General features: G+C 44.5%; 2 protein-coding genes across 2 annotated transcripts in view; one reads left to right on the forward strand and one right to left on the reverse strand.

The window, feature by feature from the left end:
• BRD1 (bromodomain containing 1) overlaps positions 1-662 on the reverse strand; it is a 117551-nt gene extending 116889 nt beyond the window's left edge. The window contains exon 1 of the mRNA XM_019491534.2: positions 567-662. The gene's annotated coding sequence lies outside the window, so the exon portion shown is untranslated. The remainder of the gene's footprint in view (positions 1-566) is intronic.
• A 103-nt stretch (positions 663-765) lies between these two features.
• Positions 766-15936, forward strand: part of ZBED4 (zinc finger BED-type containing 4) — a 34598-nt gene continuing 19427 nt past the window's right edge. The window contains exons 1-2 of the mRNA XM_059725903.1: positions 766-904; positions 6595-6666. The gene's annotated coding sequence lies outside the window, so the exon portion shown is untranslated. The remainder of the gene's footprint in view (positions 905-6594; positions 6667-15936) is intronic.

The raw sequence follows: 15936 nt of genomic DNA on the forward strand, positions 1-15936 counted from the left end.
TTTGGTATTCGATAGTTGGATGTGTTAATAGATGCACTGAAAGCATCACAGATGTAAGTAGCACTGAGCCTGCACAGCAGCTAAGTAAATACAGAGAATTTACTTTTTCTTTAAAAACTACTTCTGACTGCATCACCAGATGCGCTAGTCAAAGCAAACTCCTTGGCTACCGTGAAAGGTGGTTACTGGTCTTTCAGGTATCCTTATCAGCTTCTTTAACATCTGAACCTCATCCAGGGGAGCCAGACGCATCTGTTACGATTTTGTAAGAACGAAAAAGCTCTCGTAGGTGTTTTAAGAGAGCGTCTTTTCCTACATCTTTTTTGTTGTAGTAAGTTTGGGTTACAAACTAGCAGCCGATGCCTGTCACTCCGAAACAGGGCACTAGGGCACGCGTTTTGTAAACCTGGGCAGACAACGTGCTCCGGTGGAAGGGATGAGCAGGGAACAGGCGCGAACTCCAAAGAGGCGGGGCGGGGTTGCAAACGCCCGAGCACCTCGCGGCCCTCCCCCCAGCCCGGCGGAGCAGCACGGTCCCAGCCTCCTGTGGGGACGCCCGCACTCACCGGCCCGTTATCTCCGCTCCGGGACGACCCGCCCAGGACCCCTCATCTCCACGCCGCTGCCGGCCCTAGGATGGGCCCCTCCCCCCACCGGCGCCGCGGCCGCCATTTTGTGGCCGTTCCCCGGGGCCACGTCACGCGCCGTGCGTGCGGCCGCTCCGCGACGTGCCCAGCCCAGCCCCGCCCCGCGCCGTGCCGCGCCTGCGCAGTGGAGGCGGCGGCGGCCGAGCCGGGCAGGCTGAGTAGCGTCGCGGCGGCGGAGACAAAGCGCCGGCTGATGAATGGGGCGGCCCGGCACGACCCGTCCCCGGAACCCCTTCGGGCGCGGCCGGGCGGGCGAGGTGAGCGGGGCCGCGGGCTGGCGCGGGGCGCTCCGAGCCGGGGCTGCCGCTGCCGGGGTCGGCTGCCCGCGCCGCCTCCTGCTGCCGCTGCCCGAGCCGCGGCGCCAGGCCCTGGCCCGGGCTCCGCGCCGGGGACGTGCGGCCAGGGCACAGGAAGTGGTGGGCTGGGCCGGGGCTCGCTCGCCCATTGTGTGGCGGGGTGGCGGGGTCCCCTGGCGGCGCGGCCCGGGCCGGCCCGGCCGCATTGTGTGGGAGCCGCCTGCCCTGCCCTGCCCTGCCCTGCTCTGCTCTGCTCTGCGCGCGCGAGGCCAGCTCGCGCCCGCGCCGAGGCCTCGGAGCCCGGCGCTGTAGGAGTGACCATGTGGCTGGGCCGGGCCGGGCCGGGCCCAGCTAAGATGGCCCGTGGCGGGGCGCCAGGTGCGGCCCCAGGGGGCCGGGCGCTGACAGCCGCGCTGGGCACTGGCTTTCTGCCCATCTCCCCCGCGCGGGCGGGCTGAGGGGCGCAGTGGCCCGTGCAGGAAGGAGCGGCTTTGCGCCAGCGCTGACCCCTCAATGCGCTGAAGTCGCACGACCAACATGGGCTGCGAAACGCCAGCTCCTCTTCTCCTCCCTTCTCGGTACTTTGTTCTTGGGGGTGGCAGGGATTGGAGCACGGTCTAATTAGGGCTCGCTGGTGGGTCTGGAAGGAATTTAAGAGTACAATCTTTGAGGCTTGGAGTTGTCTGCAGAAGTCACTGGTCTTTCTGCTGGGGCGGGGTAGGCTGTAGGCTGGGGTTTCCCTCGCTCTCTCTTCCCTGCTTTGAATTTGACAAGAGACCAAATGTCAAAATAGTAGAGGATGCTTGAGGGCAGGTGTGGCATCAATTGTGAGCCCTCCTGCCTTATGAATAGTGCTGTGAAGTTTGATGGAAGGCATCCTGGCTGCTTCTCTTAAAGCAGACAAGTTTTCAGGATCCCTTATGCCCTGTAAAAGAAAGGAAAAGTGACCATAATCCCTCTCTTTCTCTTTAAGAGTCTGTAGCATTTCACTTGAAAGATGGGACCACCATAACCTAGGGGTTTATGGGGTCTGGTTGGGGCAGCACGAAAGTCTGGGGAACTTCTTTCTGCTCCTCCCAATGTGTATTAAACTCTTTTTTTTTTTTCAAAATGGGGAGGCGGGGAAGAGGGGGAAGTCTTCTCTGAGAATAATTGAACATGGAGTTTATTTTTCAGAAAGAGACTTGTAAGGGAAACCTGGAACATTATGCAGTAGATATAACGGAGAAATAGAAATACACATTGGTGTCACTTCTTTCTTAGGCAAGAAGATTATTTTCTGATTGATATTTGAATGAGAAGTGTGGTCCTTTCTAGCATGGAAAACTGTCCTGCTGGGAACAAGAGTAACTGACACGGTGTGAAAACTTCCTGCTAGAGTCTAAGAACCATCCGCAGCCAGACTGCCAGTATTGCTAGCATGTTTGTAGTTTAACAGATATTGGGAGCTTGGGAGGTTTTCCTTTACAGTGTAGACAAAATGTGAAGTAAATGGAAAACAAATGAAATTACATCCCCACAAAAGATTCTGGGATGAGCAATTTAGATAATCATATGTTTGAAGCTTGCGATTTGTGATAAAAGGATGCTAAAATCTTCATTCTGTTTATTCCACTCACCTGCTTTGTCTTGTCATAAGCCTGGATTGCAAGCTCCCTGGGGTAAGAACTGGTGGCTTGTTACATATTTGTGTAGCAGCTAGCATGATGGAACCCTGGGCCTTGTCTGAACCCGCTAGGCACTACTGTACTGTAATACAGATGATATAACTGAGGCTTACAACAGGTCCACTAGGAATAGTTGGAATAGGAGTAGGACTAGGAGTAGTCCTGCCACCATCCATCACCCCGCACCTTTGCTCTGCTTTCGGCCATACGCCACAACCCACCCTGCCCCACTCTGCTTTTGGCTGCAGGCAATTCTCCCCCTGCCCCGTTCCATGTCCGGCCGCCAGGGGTACACTTATTTAAAAAGGTTGAAACCCCCTTCTTTAGATTATGGGAAAATAACTGATCCTCTTTTGATGGTTTCCAGGCTACAACTCTTGCACGCTTGCATTTGTACTCTCTCTTTCCTCCCCTAGTTTTCCACAACTGCATGAAAGACTACTTTTTGAGAACTGTTTTGGGAAAAAGATAGGTTGGGACTAAAGGGCATGAACTCTTTATGAATGCTCTTTCTTATTTTCCTGAACACACTCCAGCCTGCTGCCCCTTACTGCTGTTCTGTGCACAAGTGCCAGGGAAACTGCACAAGAGGGGCAAACTCCTCAATTTTATCCCCTGACCAGTATGAGGAGATACAATTTGAGTTTGGCTGTGAGTCTTGTCTTATTCCATATTGCAAACGGGGCATATTTAGTTTGTGTTGCTTCTTTGTACTCTGAAAGAAAATAAAGAAAACTATTTACATAAACAGTGGTAACCTGAACAGCTGTAAATGTTAGAAAGATTTTCGTGAAGAACACTATGATCATGTCTTAGTTCAGCATTCGGCATAAAGCAGGCTAGGTAAAATCAGATGCTGTCATAATGTATAAGAACATGAATAGAATATAACAGCAGTTCTATACTGAACCCATAACTTGGCATTGTAAGTTCCCTACATAGGGTTATTTCTAATATTATCAAGCAGGAAATTCTGTACACTATTTGAAAATAACTTTTCCTAGTAATTTTTTCCTCATCTCTTTGGTAAAATTGCCTTCTATCTGTTCCATTAGGGCTATTTGTGCCTGCATTATTAGCATCAATGGAAATTTGTGCAGTTGTGGAAATGTGTTAATTTCAGCTGCTGCGTTAACAGGTTGAGCAATTAAGTGATTCAAAGATAGGAATTTATATGAATTTTGGGGAGTAAAGATTCAAAAATATATTAGACATAAGGTTACCTTTGTGTTGTTATTATTTAAAAACAGAATAAGCTTTGGATGCACTTTCTTTTGTGGTATCTTGTAGTATTCTTCAGTGGAGAATTAATGATGTTAGGATGTCATAAAGAGAATAAGAAAACATCCTGGAATTTGACAACGTACTTTTTGCTTGTCCAAGATTTAATTAAAAAAACATAATCTATTCTGAAATCTTAAACAAGCATGTTGTTTTAAAATGTGTTAATCTTTGTTAACTGCATCACAGTTCACAGTAGATGCTGGCACAAAAAATATAACTATTACATATTATGTTCTTTATTAGTTGAACCAGAAAATGTATTGTTTAATTGATTTTTTTTCTAATAACTTGAGTAGTGATATGCAGGAATGAAAACTAATCATTCTTTGCAATTTTATGGATTCATTTTTATAACTGAATGTGTGTTGTATTTTGCACAAATTAACTAGCCATTTCAACTGAAATATGTCTGCTTTGTCTGGAGCTGTGCAAATTTCTGCTAAGTTAAGACTTCACTTGATTTGTAATTGAAGGAATACCTCTTGAATTGAAAGCACTAATTTTCTGCCTTAGTAAATATACAAATAATCTCTGAACATTCACTGGTTAAAGTTGAAACCCAAAACTTAATCCATGGACTCCTTTTAACTGGAAAATGGGCTTGGGTTTACACTTTTAGATTTAGTGATTCTCAGTTGCTGTTCTTTGAATTTGTAAGAAAATGCAGGAAACATTGAATTTCAAGTTAATGCTATGGTGACAGAATAGAAATGTGTAGTAATTGCGCCTGATTATTATTACATTCAAAATCTAGTATACAGTAAAAGCTGCGTTATTTGGCACATGCTCTGTTAACCAGCATGCCGATCGACACAGCAAAAGCAAAATCGGAAGTCCCACTTTGGCCAACTTTGGACCATGGCCTGGGGCGGAGCAGCCTGCGTGGGGGTCCCCCCTCCCTGTCCTCCAGCACACTGATGGCAGGGAGGGGCAGCGGTGTACTGGGCACAGCGGGAGGGGCAGTGGCCCGAACAGGCAAAGATGCCTGTTCGCACCTCTCGGGTAACTGGCATATTTGGTTATCCGGCACCCCCCCATTCTCCATGAGTGCCGGATAACAGAGCTTTTGCTGTACTTCAAAAGATGTTTATTTTTCTCGTCTTTTATGTTCATTAGTTGATTTATATTGTATGAAAAAATATCTTATTTTGTGGGTTTGGAGTCCTACAGTCCAATCACTATAAAAAGTTAAAAACAGAAATCAATTATTTGGGGCTGACTGGGATGTTTGGTTTGGTCCCAAACAACATGTTTCATGTTTATTTCAGGAAAAAGGAGAACAATGGAAATAAAGGTTAGGCATCATTCACAAAACCAGCAGGGAAGAGAAAGATGTCTGGTCAGATACAGTGGTTATTAGATTCTGGTTTACTAGAAGAGTGATTATAACATTCACCCAGTATGTGGGAGAACTAGGAACGAATCACTTTGGCTGAAGTGTTTTGATTCCATTTTACAGGGGGGTGCCTTATTGTGATTTCTTTTTTGGTATACAAGATGGTATTGTGCTCAGTGTCTCCCACACAATCCTTATTCTGAATCCTACTTTGGCTTTATGGAAGGCATTTAACTTCTCCCCTCTGTGTCTCCCTGTATAAGATACATGCTCATTCATAAAAGGTATTGCAGTAGTTCATTGTAAGGTGTTCTAAAGGTATAACTCGCTCTTTGTACAGTCCACTACTTACTTTCTTAATTGTGTTGGACAGAATTGTCCTTATGGCTCTGTAGTATGTATAATTGCATCTGTTGATGTTTTCAATCTTTTCTTCCCCATCCTATTACATAGATGTGTTTTACTAACATCCTTTGAGAGGAGTGCCACATTTTCTACCCTTTAAAAGAAGAATCCAAGGGTTTCTAAATAGAAGTATGAGCAAGAGATAATGAAGTTAGGAGTTCCTGGGCAGCCCTAGGGATTTTAGGCAGTGGTTGAACAGTTTCTCCTTAAACTGTGTTTTTTTAGGAGTAGGGTAGGACTGCTGGAGATGATCACTCCTGTGTGTCACTGAAACTTTTTGGGACTAGAAGAGCATAACAATTTAAGAACTTTAGTCCACCTACAAAATTATTTCTTGGGAAGCTTATGAAAAGCAAACTGTGCAGAGTTCTTCCTCTAAACCTCAGACCTGCCTTCGATTTGATTTCTTTGCTTAAATGTTGATTGATTGACCAATAAAAAGATAAAATCATGGGCTAGAAGCACCAAAGAAGAACATTTTCCCCAATTGTGGGGGGAGGGAATATCTGTTTTTAAGTTACTGTCTGTTTGCAGATACAGAGCTCTTGACAGGCTCCTTTGAACTGTTATTTTACCTAATGGGTAGGTGCTTTTTGTGAGGAGGAGTAGCTTCTTTGACCTTTTGGAGGGCAAAAACTAATTGTCTTCTCTGAGTGTACAAAAATTGTCGGCTTCCAAAATAACATATAACATGAGAATGATTTAACAAACAGAGTAACTTCATGCCAGCATTTAGTTTTTATTTGCCTTCTGCTTTGAAGCTTAGGAATTAACATCATCTAGGTTTTTTCTACAAACCTTTTTTAAGTGAAAGCTGAGAGTCTCATGCAGGTTTGATTTCAGTAATGGGGCTTTGAAAATGCACATAAATACAGCAAAATGTGTGATGAACTTGCAACAGCTGACAAAGTTGGAAAGTTATATTAAAGATACTTTTTTTTTTTTTTCCCTCTACGTAGATTTCCTGAATTGGTTTGGACAGCAAGTATTGAATCTGAAATGAAGGTAGCAGAACACAATGGAGCTGATGTGTAAGTCTCTCTCTGTCATGTTAGACTTTTTTCTGTCTCTTTTTCCAGGTTGATCCTCAATTTTTCCCCTTTTCTGTAGAGCAAATGCAATTGACTCAGAAGGACTTGAATAATTCTGAGATTGTGAATGTGACAATTGGTTTAGTATTAATAATTTAATGAGAGGTTTGCATGAGTGCAAGGATTTAGATGCATGAACTTGAACGTTAGTGGATTTGTGTTCCCAAATCCCTTGCTGAGACTATTTGCTTGGGGGATGGGAAGGCAACAGGAATCACCAGAGCATCTAAAGATGTCTAGATTTTTGTCTTCTGAAAACATGTATGCTAGGTTCATGTTTTTTCGTGTATAGTATTAAAAAACATACTGATTTTCTTTGAAAAATCCATTTTAATTTTTAAAATGGATACATTCATTGGGTTTTTTTTGGCAGTTGATGATAGATATACAAGAGATTCAGTGAAAACCTTCAAAAGGTAATTTAAACATGGTAGTAGTCTTAAACAGTTTCTCACTGAGAAACAGGTGGGTGTTATGATTTTTGGTAAGGCAGAACTTATTGTATATCAGTCTTGTCTTCAGGTCTTCTCGCTGTAAAGATTCTAAGCAAAAGCAAAGTGCTGTTGCTTTCTAAGGCAGTATTATAGCCACAGGGAGAGTGAGCAGTTTCTTTCTGTGGCAGCCCCTTATTAGAGTTCTTTCATACTGAAAAGGGAATTTGAAAAGCAGGTGATACTGCTTTCTCTGGAATAGGCAGTGTGTGGGTTTTTTAAATATATATTTAATATATTGAAATTTAATATGAACATTTCAGGGTGACTTTAGTATCTGTGTTGTGCCATTTAATTTTATGATGTCTAATACCACAGCTTTTTATAGATCCACATAAGGCAATTTCACCAATGCATCTTTCAAGGTTAAAAACATTAATTGAAAAATACCTATTTTAACACTTGGTCTGTTATAGCTAGGCGTCATGTGTCAAACAAAAATAATTATTAAGAATAATTCCAGACAATGTAACTACTGACTTCCAGCTATGAGTCTGCATTCTTAAACAAGCACAGTTAACCTAAACAAGTATTTATATACATATTCATCCTTCGTATTTCCCCTTACAAATCTTACACTTCATTAATTACTCTATCATGCTTAGGATGACGTACAGTAAATTTTAGACCATAAGCCTTTTGGGATAGGTGCTCAGGAGCTAGCTAACATGGATTCCCCAAGAACAGGTCATGTCTCACCAACTAAATTTCCTTCTATGAATAGGTGATAGGCTCTACAAATGGGGGTGAGAGCAGTGGTGGATGACTTTAGTAAGGCTTTTGATAATCTTCCACAACATTCTCATTAATAAGCTAAGGAAATACAGACCAGATGATAGAACTGTAAGGTGCATATGTAGCTGGTTGGATCATCATATTCAACAAGTAGTCATCAATGACTCAACATCTAGTTGAGAGAAGGTATCATGTGGGGTTCCTCAGGGCTCTGTCCTGGATCCATTATTGTTTAATATCTTCCTCAATGATTTGGATGAAGGGGCTGAGTGCACTCTTAGCAGATTTGTGGATGACACCATGTTGGGTGTAGATGCTCAGGAGGGCAGGGCTAGGATCCAGAATGACCTGGATAGGCTGGAGAAGTTTTCTGCAATCAATCAAATGAAATTCAGCAAGGACAAATGCAAAGTCCTGCACTTGAGATGGAATAGGAAAGGTTGGCTGTGCTCCAGTTCTGCAGAGTGGCACCCTACCTGCCCCATCACACTTCCAGACCTGTGGGGAGCTTCAGGCCCTATGCACTGGATCAGACACCTGATCCCAATGTGTGGGGCTAAGCAGGGACAGTACTGGGCCCCAGGGCCTGCTCCTGGCACTCAGGGCATGGAGGGGGCAGTGCTAGGCCCCAGGGCCTGATCCTGGAGTATGGGGCTTGATGCAGCCCACGAGCTAGCTCAGCCTCACTCATGTGGCTTACAGGGCCAAAAGGTTGAGCGCTACTGCACTAGACCATAAGCTGAATATGAGCCAACAGTGTGCTTTTGTTGTCAAAGTGGCCAACAGCATACCAGGTTGTGTTAATGGGAGTATCTCTTGTAAATCAAGGAAATTTTCTTCCTTTCTAGTACTGTGTCCATGTTTGGGCACTGCACCTGAAGAGAGATTGGAGACAATCCAGCAGTGACAAAAATGAGCAGAAGCCTAGGAAACGTGGACAGGGATCCAAATTGCCAGCAGGGATCCAAATTTTCTGTTTGCTGTGGAAAAATGCAGATTTTCTCCTTTAAAGGAGAAAAATGCAGGAAACTGCTGGTTTCCCTAACAGTCTGGCAGAGTTCCAGTGTGGAAGGAGCTGCTTAGAGCTGGAGGGGAGCGGAATGCAGGGGGAATGAGGTGCCACATGTATGTATGAATGCACACAGCAACCAGGCTGTGGGGTGGGGAGCAGCTCCTGCTTACTTACACACACACACACACACACACACACACACACTTACCTGTAAGTGTGTGTGTATATACTTACTTACAGGTAAGTATATGGGGGCAGGGGTACAGGTGACTTGTGGAGGGGCAGGGGGGCATAGGTGATATGGCAGGGGAGCAAATGCCTCCCAGATTTCTGTGCCCCGCAGTGGGGCATGAGCCACAGCTGGGCCAGATCAGCTTCGGGTGTGACCTGGTGCGGGAGGAAGCACCACTCTGCCATAGCCACCAAGGTGAGATGCCTCTGTCCAGCAGCAGTGGGAATCACAAAACCAAACTCTGCATTGCAGCTACGCCGTACCTTGGCCATGGTGGTGTGGAGCTTCCTCCTATGCCAGCTCCTGGCTGCAGAGGTGGCTTGTGTCCAGATTTGGTCTGGCCCAGGTGCAGCCCTGCATCCTACTGTGGGTACAGAAATCTGGGGGGGGTCATGTGCCCCCCCCACTCCTCCTGACGTGTTACCTGTGCTCCCCCTGCCTCCTCTTCCCCACACAAGTAGGGGTGAGGGGTACCAGCTGGGCTGGGTGGGTCTGGCTTGGGAGTGAGGGGCACTGGCAGGGCCAGGGGACTGTGGGTTGGCAGTGAGGGGCACTGCAGGGCTGGGAGGGCTGTGTCTTGGGAGTGAGGGGCAATGGCATGGGCAGGGCACCGGAATATCAAGGCTGCTTAGCACCACAGAGCAGCAGGGGGTGGTGGGGACGGACAGCCACAGCTGGACCCAAATCCTGGTGAGCAAAGGGAGCAGGAGGAGCTCTGCTTTTCCGTGATACAGGAAAACCAAACACAAAAATATATAGGTATTTAGATATTGAGGCACTGGTAGGCTTCCACATTTCTTTAAAATTGTAAATATATCAATAAAACATTGTGTTCAGTTGATACCTATATATATATAGTGTTGTTTCATTTTAACCATTGAAAAACGTAACCTGGTGGGGGTTTTAATCAGGTAATTTGATTTTTATTTTTTTTAAGCTGGGAATTTGGGATTTTTAAGAGAGAAAATCGGGATCCTTTCTTATCAGGAAAGGCTGAAAGAATTAGGGCTATTTAATCTGGCAAAGAGAAGACCAAGGGAGAATTTGATAACAGTCTTCAAATGCCTGAAGCGAGATTTCAAAGAAGATGAAGTGAGGCTTTTCTCTGTGGTCTTAGGAGACAGGAGTAGGAGCAATGGCCTCAAGCTGGAGGAGAGGAAATGTTAGGTTGGAGATGAGGAAGAACTTTCTGATTATAAGGGAAGTCAAACATTGGAACAGGCTAGCTAGGGAAAGTGTGGATACTCCATCCATGGAAATTTTGAAGAGTAGGTTCAACAGATGCTTGCCTGGAATGGTTTTGGCAGGGATGATTCTGTCTTGACCCAGGGCCTAGACTATATCAACCTTTTTGACAGGCATGCCACAAATTAAACCCCATAACTTCTCTGAGTGCCACTTTCCCTACGCTATCTGTTGCTCTGTTTTCTGCTCCTGCCCTGTGTGCTATTGTGTGCCAGGTTTGCTGTATACCATACACAGAGGTTGCCTGTGCTATTTGTTGTGCACATGCCACAGGTAGGGCACCTTTAGACTAATTGATGATCTCATGAAGTCCCTTCCAGTGCTCTCTGGTGTGATACTAAAACCTCAGCATGTTTTGGGATACGCTAATAAAAAAAACATTCATATATAAGAGCTGTGTATATTGAGTAAATTAGAGTTAAGGTTTTCTTAGGAACAGGAGAAATGTAATTTATTCATGCTCTCAGCAACACAGATAATTAAAATATCAGTGTATAATTTTTTAACTAATATCATCCTTCCTAATTCTTGATTTAATTTTTTTGTGTGAAGGTTGAATTTATTGTATCAATCTTAACTTGAAATAAAAATTAGTTTGTGTAGGTGTTTGGGGAATATTATATGGTACGTGAAAAGTAAGTATATGGTGACCGTGAGCCAGTTTCTAGTGGCTCAAATATTATGCATCCACTAGTATAAACTTAGTCTCAAAACTGATTGTGCATGAGTCATAGTATACTGGTCCCTGGAGTTGTAGAGTGGCTTTGCTTCCACAGAGCAGTAGGAGAAACTTTAAGTTTATGGAGACTATAGGTTGTTTGTGTTAGCTAGATTCCCCTCTGATGTCATTCAGAGGGTGTACTGTTTAGTAGGTTGCCTAAATTATGAACCTAAGTCTCATGTGGATACAGATCCTGATCTTTTAATTCTGGCCAGGTACCATTTTTTTCTGTTTCTGTAAAGCAGGTGTTGGTAATGTTTTCTGGTGGCAGACTGGACTGACCCAGCTTGTAGAGAGTGGCTTTGCTTGCAAAGACCATTATGAGACGCTTGAAATTTATGGAGACAGTAGGTTGTTTGTGTTGGTAAGACTTCCCTCTGGGTCTGAGGTAGGTCAGCACCTGCCCCCCACCCACCAAATGTTGTCAAAGCCATGGCTCCAATCTCATAGTTCTCATGTAACGATTTAGAAGTCTGTAACCAACAATTGTTTTACTCATCAAGTTAGTGTAAACAAAAGCAGAATTTTTAACACTCTTAGCCTTAGCTTAGTAGGTTAAAGTTTGTAATACAGTATAACCTCATAAATCCGGATATCAAAAATCCAGAATTATCAAAAATCCGGCACTTCCCCCTGCCGCTCTGGAGCTGGCCACCATTTCCCCCTGCCCTCCCGGATACAGAGGGGGAATCTTGCACATGGGGGCTCCCACCGCCATTCACCACCACGCTCCATGTGCGGCCACTGCTCTGGGACTGGCTGCCGCTCTACCCCCGTCCCCCATTCCGTGATCAGCCTCCACACTGGTTTAAAAAATCTGGCATTTTCAAATTTCCAGCAGGTGCTGTGTCCCAAGCATGCCCGATTTATGAGGTTATACTATATTAAAACAAATCCATTAGTAATAGAGCTCTAGTATATTAGATTCACATCCTGAAATGAAAAAAGTAATTAACTCCTTAGAATGCCCTCTAGGCTCATAGCTCAGTTATTCTCAACTAGAGTGCTGTGGCGGTTGCTGCGAGGTCCTTGAAAGGGTGCCTCAAGGTGCAAGAAGATAAGTAGATAAGCGCAGGCTGAAGCTTATCCCTGCCTGGTCAATCCCTGACTCCCTCTACAAGAAAGAAATCACTGTAATGTATAAATTAGTTTTTGAAACTGGGTGCCACACAATTCACAAATGTTATGAAAGGTACCTCAAGTCCAGTGAGTGGTGCCTTGATCCCAAAAAGGTAGCGAGCCACTATCATAGTTTCTAAAGTTCTTAAATACTTTTTGATTAATAACTGACACACTCTTTAATCTAGAGATGAGCAATTATTTCAGGTAAGGGGCCACTTAATGAGTTTTGGTAAGCTGTTGAGGTCTGTACACGTACAATGAATGGTGAAGATATCATTTTAACAAATTAAGATAAAAAACAAATCATGGTAAAAATCAAATATACTTGAAAATATTTTAATTTTATTTAAAAAACTTTTTTTTTGTCCTGAATTATGTTTTTTTGTGTAGCATATATAGATTGCTTAATAGATCAAAATAAACTCTCAAGGGATCCCAAGGGAATAGAAACCAGTTAGCAGGACTCTTGGTTCTGGGAAGATGCCCTCACCCCCAGCAGAACCCTGCCACTACCCAGCCGTCCTCCAAATCACAAGGGAGCTCCTGTCTGCATCATGACATGCCCCTCAGGAGCCACCTTCACCCTAAACCCACCTTCCCCTCACCCCTTCCCATCCACAGTTGCCCCCACAAGGCCTTGGGGAAGTCCAGTAGCCCCCTCCAGTCTGCCCCAGCTCCTCAGGGCCACACAGGTTGTACCCACCCCCAGCTTGGGGCGGGGGGAAGGGGATGGGGAGCCTTTCACCAGGAGGAGTCCCAGGGCCCTGGAGGCAGCCTTACCTGCGTGAAGAGTATGGGAATCGTGTTGGCTGCTGCCAGGAGGCACCAGGTGACTGGGCTGGCTCTCAGCACTGCATGGGGCAAGGCAGGGCTAGAGGTTTCATCTGCCTGGAGGTGCTAAGAGTGTCCAGGATGGCTCCCACCAGCCCCGAGCCACTGACAGGTGGGGTGCTGCTGGCCCAGCCTAAGCAGGGGCACTGGGTCCTGAGCGTGGCTTGCCCAGGGCCTGCTGCACAGTGCCGGGCAGGCAGGCAGGGCTGCCTCTGCCCAGCGTTTGCTGCAGTGCCAGTAGATGCCAGAACCACCCATGCTGCCTACCTTCTGACTGGATAGAATCAAGTGGCAGGCCATATTTTTGCCTACCCCTGTTCTAATCCCTTACACCATTTGTTACCACATCTTGAGTTTTCTCTGTCCAGTATTTCTTTGCTTTTTATGTTTATTTTGCATTGTGTGCATGCGTCTCATTTTCTACTCTTCAGATATACAGTTTGCCTGAAGAGAGGGAAATGAGAGTATGCTAGCAGCTAAGAAGAAAAGAGAAGAAAATGTTGGGCCACGAGTGCAATTGCTCAACTGATGCTCTGTATGAGTATTTTTATCATTATTGTATGCACTGGTAGTAACCACTGAGATAGCAGGAAGAAAACAGCAACTTTCAAGGAGCCACAGTATGTTAGTATGTTGGCCTCAGCTCCAGAAGCATATTGCAGTTGGAATTGCAGAGATTGAGGTTCCACTTTTCCTTTAAGGAATTGCTCCTCCCATAAGGACCATGTCTCTCCTCTTACATGTCTCCATAAAACATTCAGTTGGTTAAAAGGATTTAGTTCTATTTTTTTAATCTAACCAATTAGAAATGTAATTTATATAAAGCTTTGCCTTATTCTCCTTCCTAACAATTTCTTTGAATAAAACAAAATTCAAATATTATAAAAGCCTAAGTCTGTCTGTCTGTCATGCTTTATTTGCACTCTGATTGGCTGATGGAAACAGCTCTAAGCGTGGGGGAGCACTGCCATGATTCTGAAGCCGTGCTGAGGACCGGGCAGAGGGTAGGAAAGCTGAGGCCAGCAGCACTGGCCTCGGCTCCCCCGTCTTGCTCCCTGCAACAGGCAGAACAGCGGCAGCATGGGGCATTTGGTGGTGGCACTCCATCCCAGCCCCCTCTCCGCCCCCCCATCATTCTTGATAGGCAGTTGGCTAGTGTAACCATAACCAGCAAGCTGCAGCTGATAGCCTCACTAAGGTTATGGTGAGATCATGTGTGTGTGGCACTTTTGACCATGCTACATACCAGCAATTTTTTACATAAACAACTAAATTCCTACCTTATTGTAAATCTGAGGGGGGGGAAAAAATTCTGGCTGGTATTGAGTGCTGTGCTTCTGAGATCACTGTCTCTTTCCTAGCTGGTCCTTTCAATGACAGCTACCTCTCTGCTGCTGAATCTTGCACAAGTAACAGAAGGTGCCTGCAGGAGAGGCTAGGAAGACAGGGACTTCCTGGCACCTAAGTCTATGTTCTGTCTGCTGAAGAGCCAGGTGACTGGCAAGGCATTAGGAAAGATCTTTCCCCCCAACTCCCCTCCTTTTTTTCCTCCCCACCACGCTAATATCAGATTGGGGTTTATGAGAATTCTCATTTTTGAGGTGACTTGTACATGTGTTTGGCAGCCTGGCAGTCTCAGGCACCCTTGATGAATACATGTTAGGTTATGTGGACAAGTTTGAGATATAAACTCTATTGTTCAAACTTTGTTATAGTTCTCCCAATTATAGGCAAGGTTGTTTCCAAAAATTTGTAAAATTTTTTAGAAAGTTATCCAGCTAACCTTTGGGTTGTGGTTTGCTGTTACATATAGTAAAAAGGGAATCACAGATGAAATGCATTTGGGTGCCAGACTTAATCCAGGAAAAGAGCACCTTTCAGTTAAATTCCATTAAAAGAGGAAGTGGGGTGGCTTGGTAGATATTTGATCTGGAAGTTTGTTTGAAGTATTGCTTCCAAGTTATGGTAATTCGTTATTTGTTATATAAAACTACTTACTAAAAACTAATCATATTTACTAGAAAAATGTTTGAACTGTGTAAACTCTATGAGGCAGTTTATACTGAGGGGGGTTTTCAGTGATCTTGTGAATTGCAGCACATTTGTCTTACTAATGGATCTCTGGGCAAGGAAGATTTTGGGCATAATTAGACTTCGGGTTCCAGCAAAGATTTAGTGTAAATGTACATCTATTTCTTTTTTCTATTGCATCGTATTTTTTTCTACTGCATATATAACAAATCATTCGCATGCACTAAATAAACTAGCACTTTACAGTGTGCTCAGTTCATGTAAATACACTTCATACTAGTGTTAGTAGGAATAATGTGCATGCATTAAGAGCCTCAAAACATGTGTTCTTCATGCTCATCTTAGTTGGCCTCAAGCAGAGACAATGAGATATAATAGTTGACTGAGTTCCTTTGTGTTTTGATTCTCATTTTGGCTAGTGTGTCCTTTAAACATTCATAAAATACCCCTTTAAAAAGTTGTAAGGGGTCTCCTGTTTTCTGCTAACATTAAAGAAGACATTTTCAACAAGAAATACTCTCTCCAGGGGAAATAAGGGGACTTTCCAAACAGCAGGTCCATGTCTACTAGCTGTTTTCTTGTACTGATGCTACTTTACCTAACTCTGACATTAGCTGGCCTTTTACCTCCCCCTCCTCCTGACTATTTGGAGTTACTTTAAAGTTACTAAATGTTCACTATGTTACTAAATGTGTATTTTTCATAAGTTTTTGATAAAGGACTATATGTTTCTTTGGGTGTAGCAGGCAGGGAGAAGGGCTGGTTGACAGAGGGATGCTTTTCTGTATCA

Source organism: Alligator mississippiensis, chromosome 4 (assembly GCF_030867095.1).
Source record: "Alligator mississippiensis isolate rAllMis1 chromosome 4, rAllMis1, whole genome shotgun sequence".
In the NCBI taxonomy this organism is placed as follows: domain Eukaryota; kingdom Metazoa; phylum Chordata; order Crocodylia; family Alligatoridae; genus Alligator; species Alligator mississippiensis.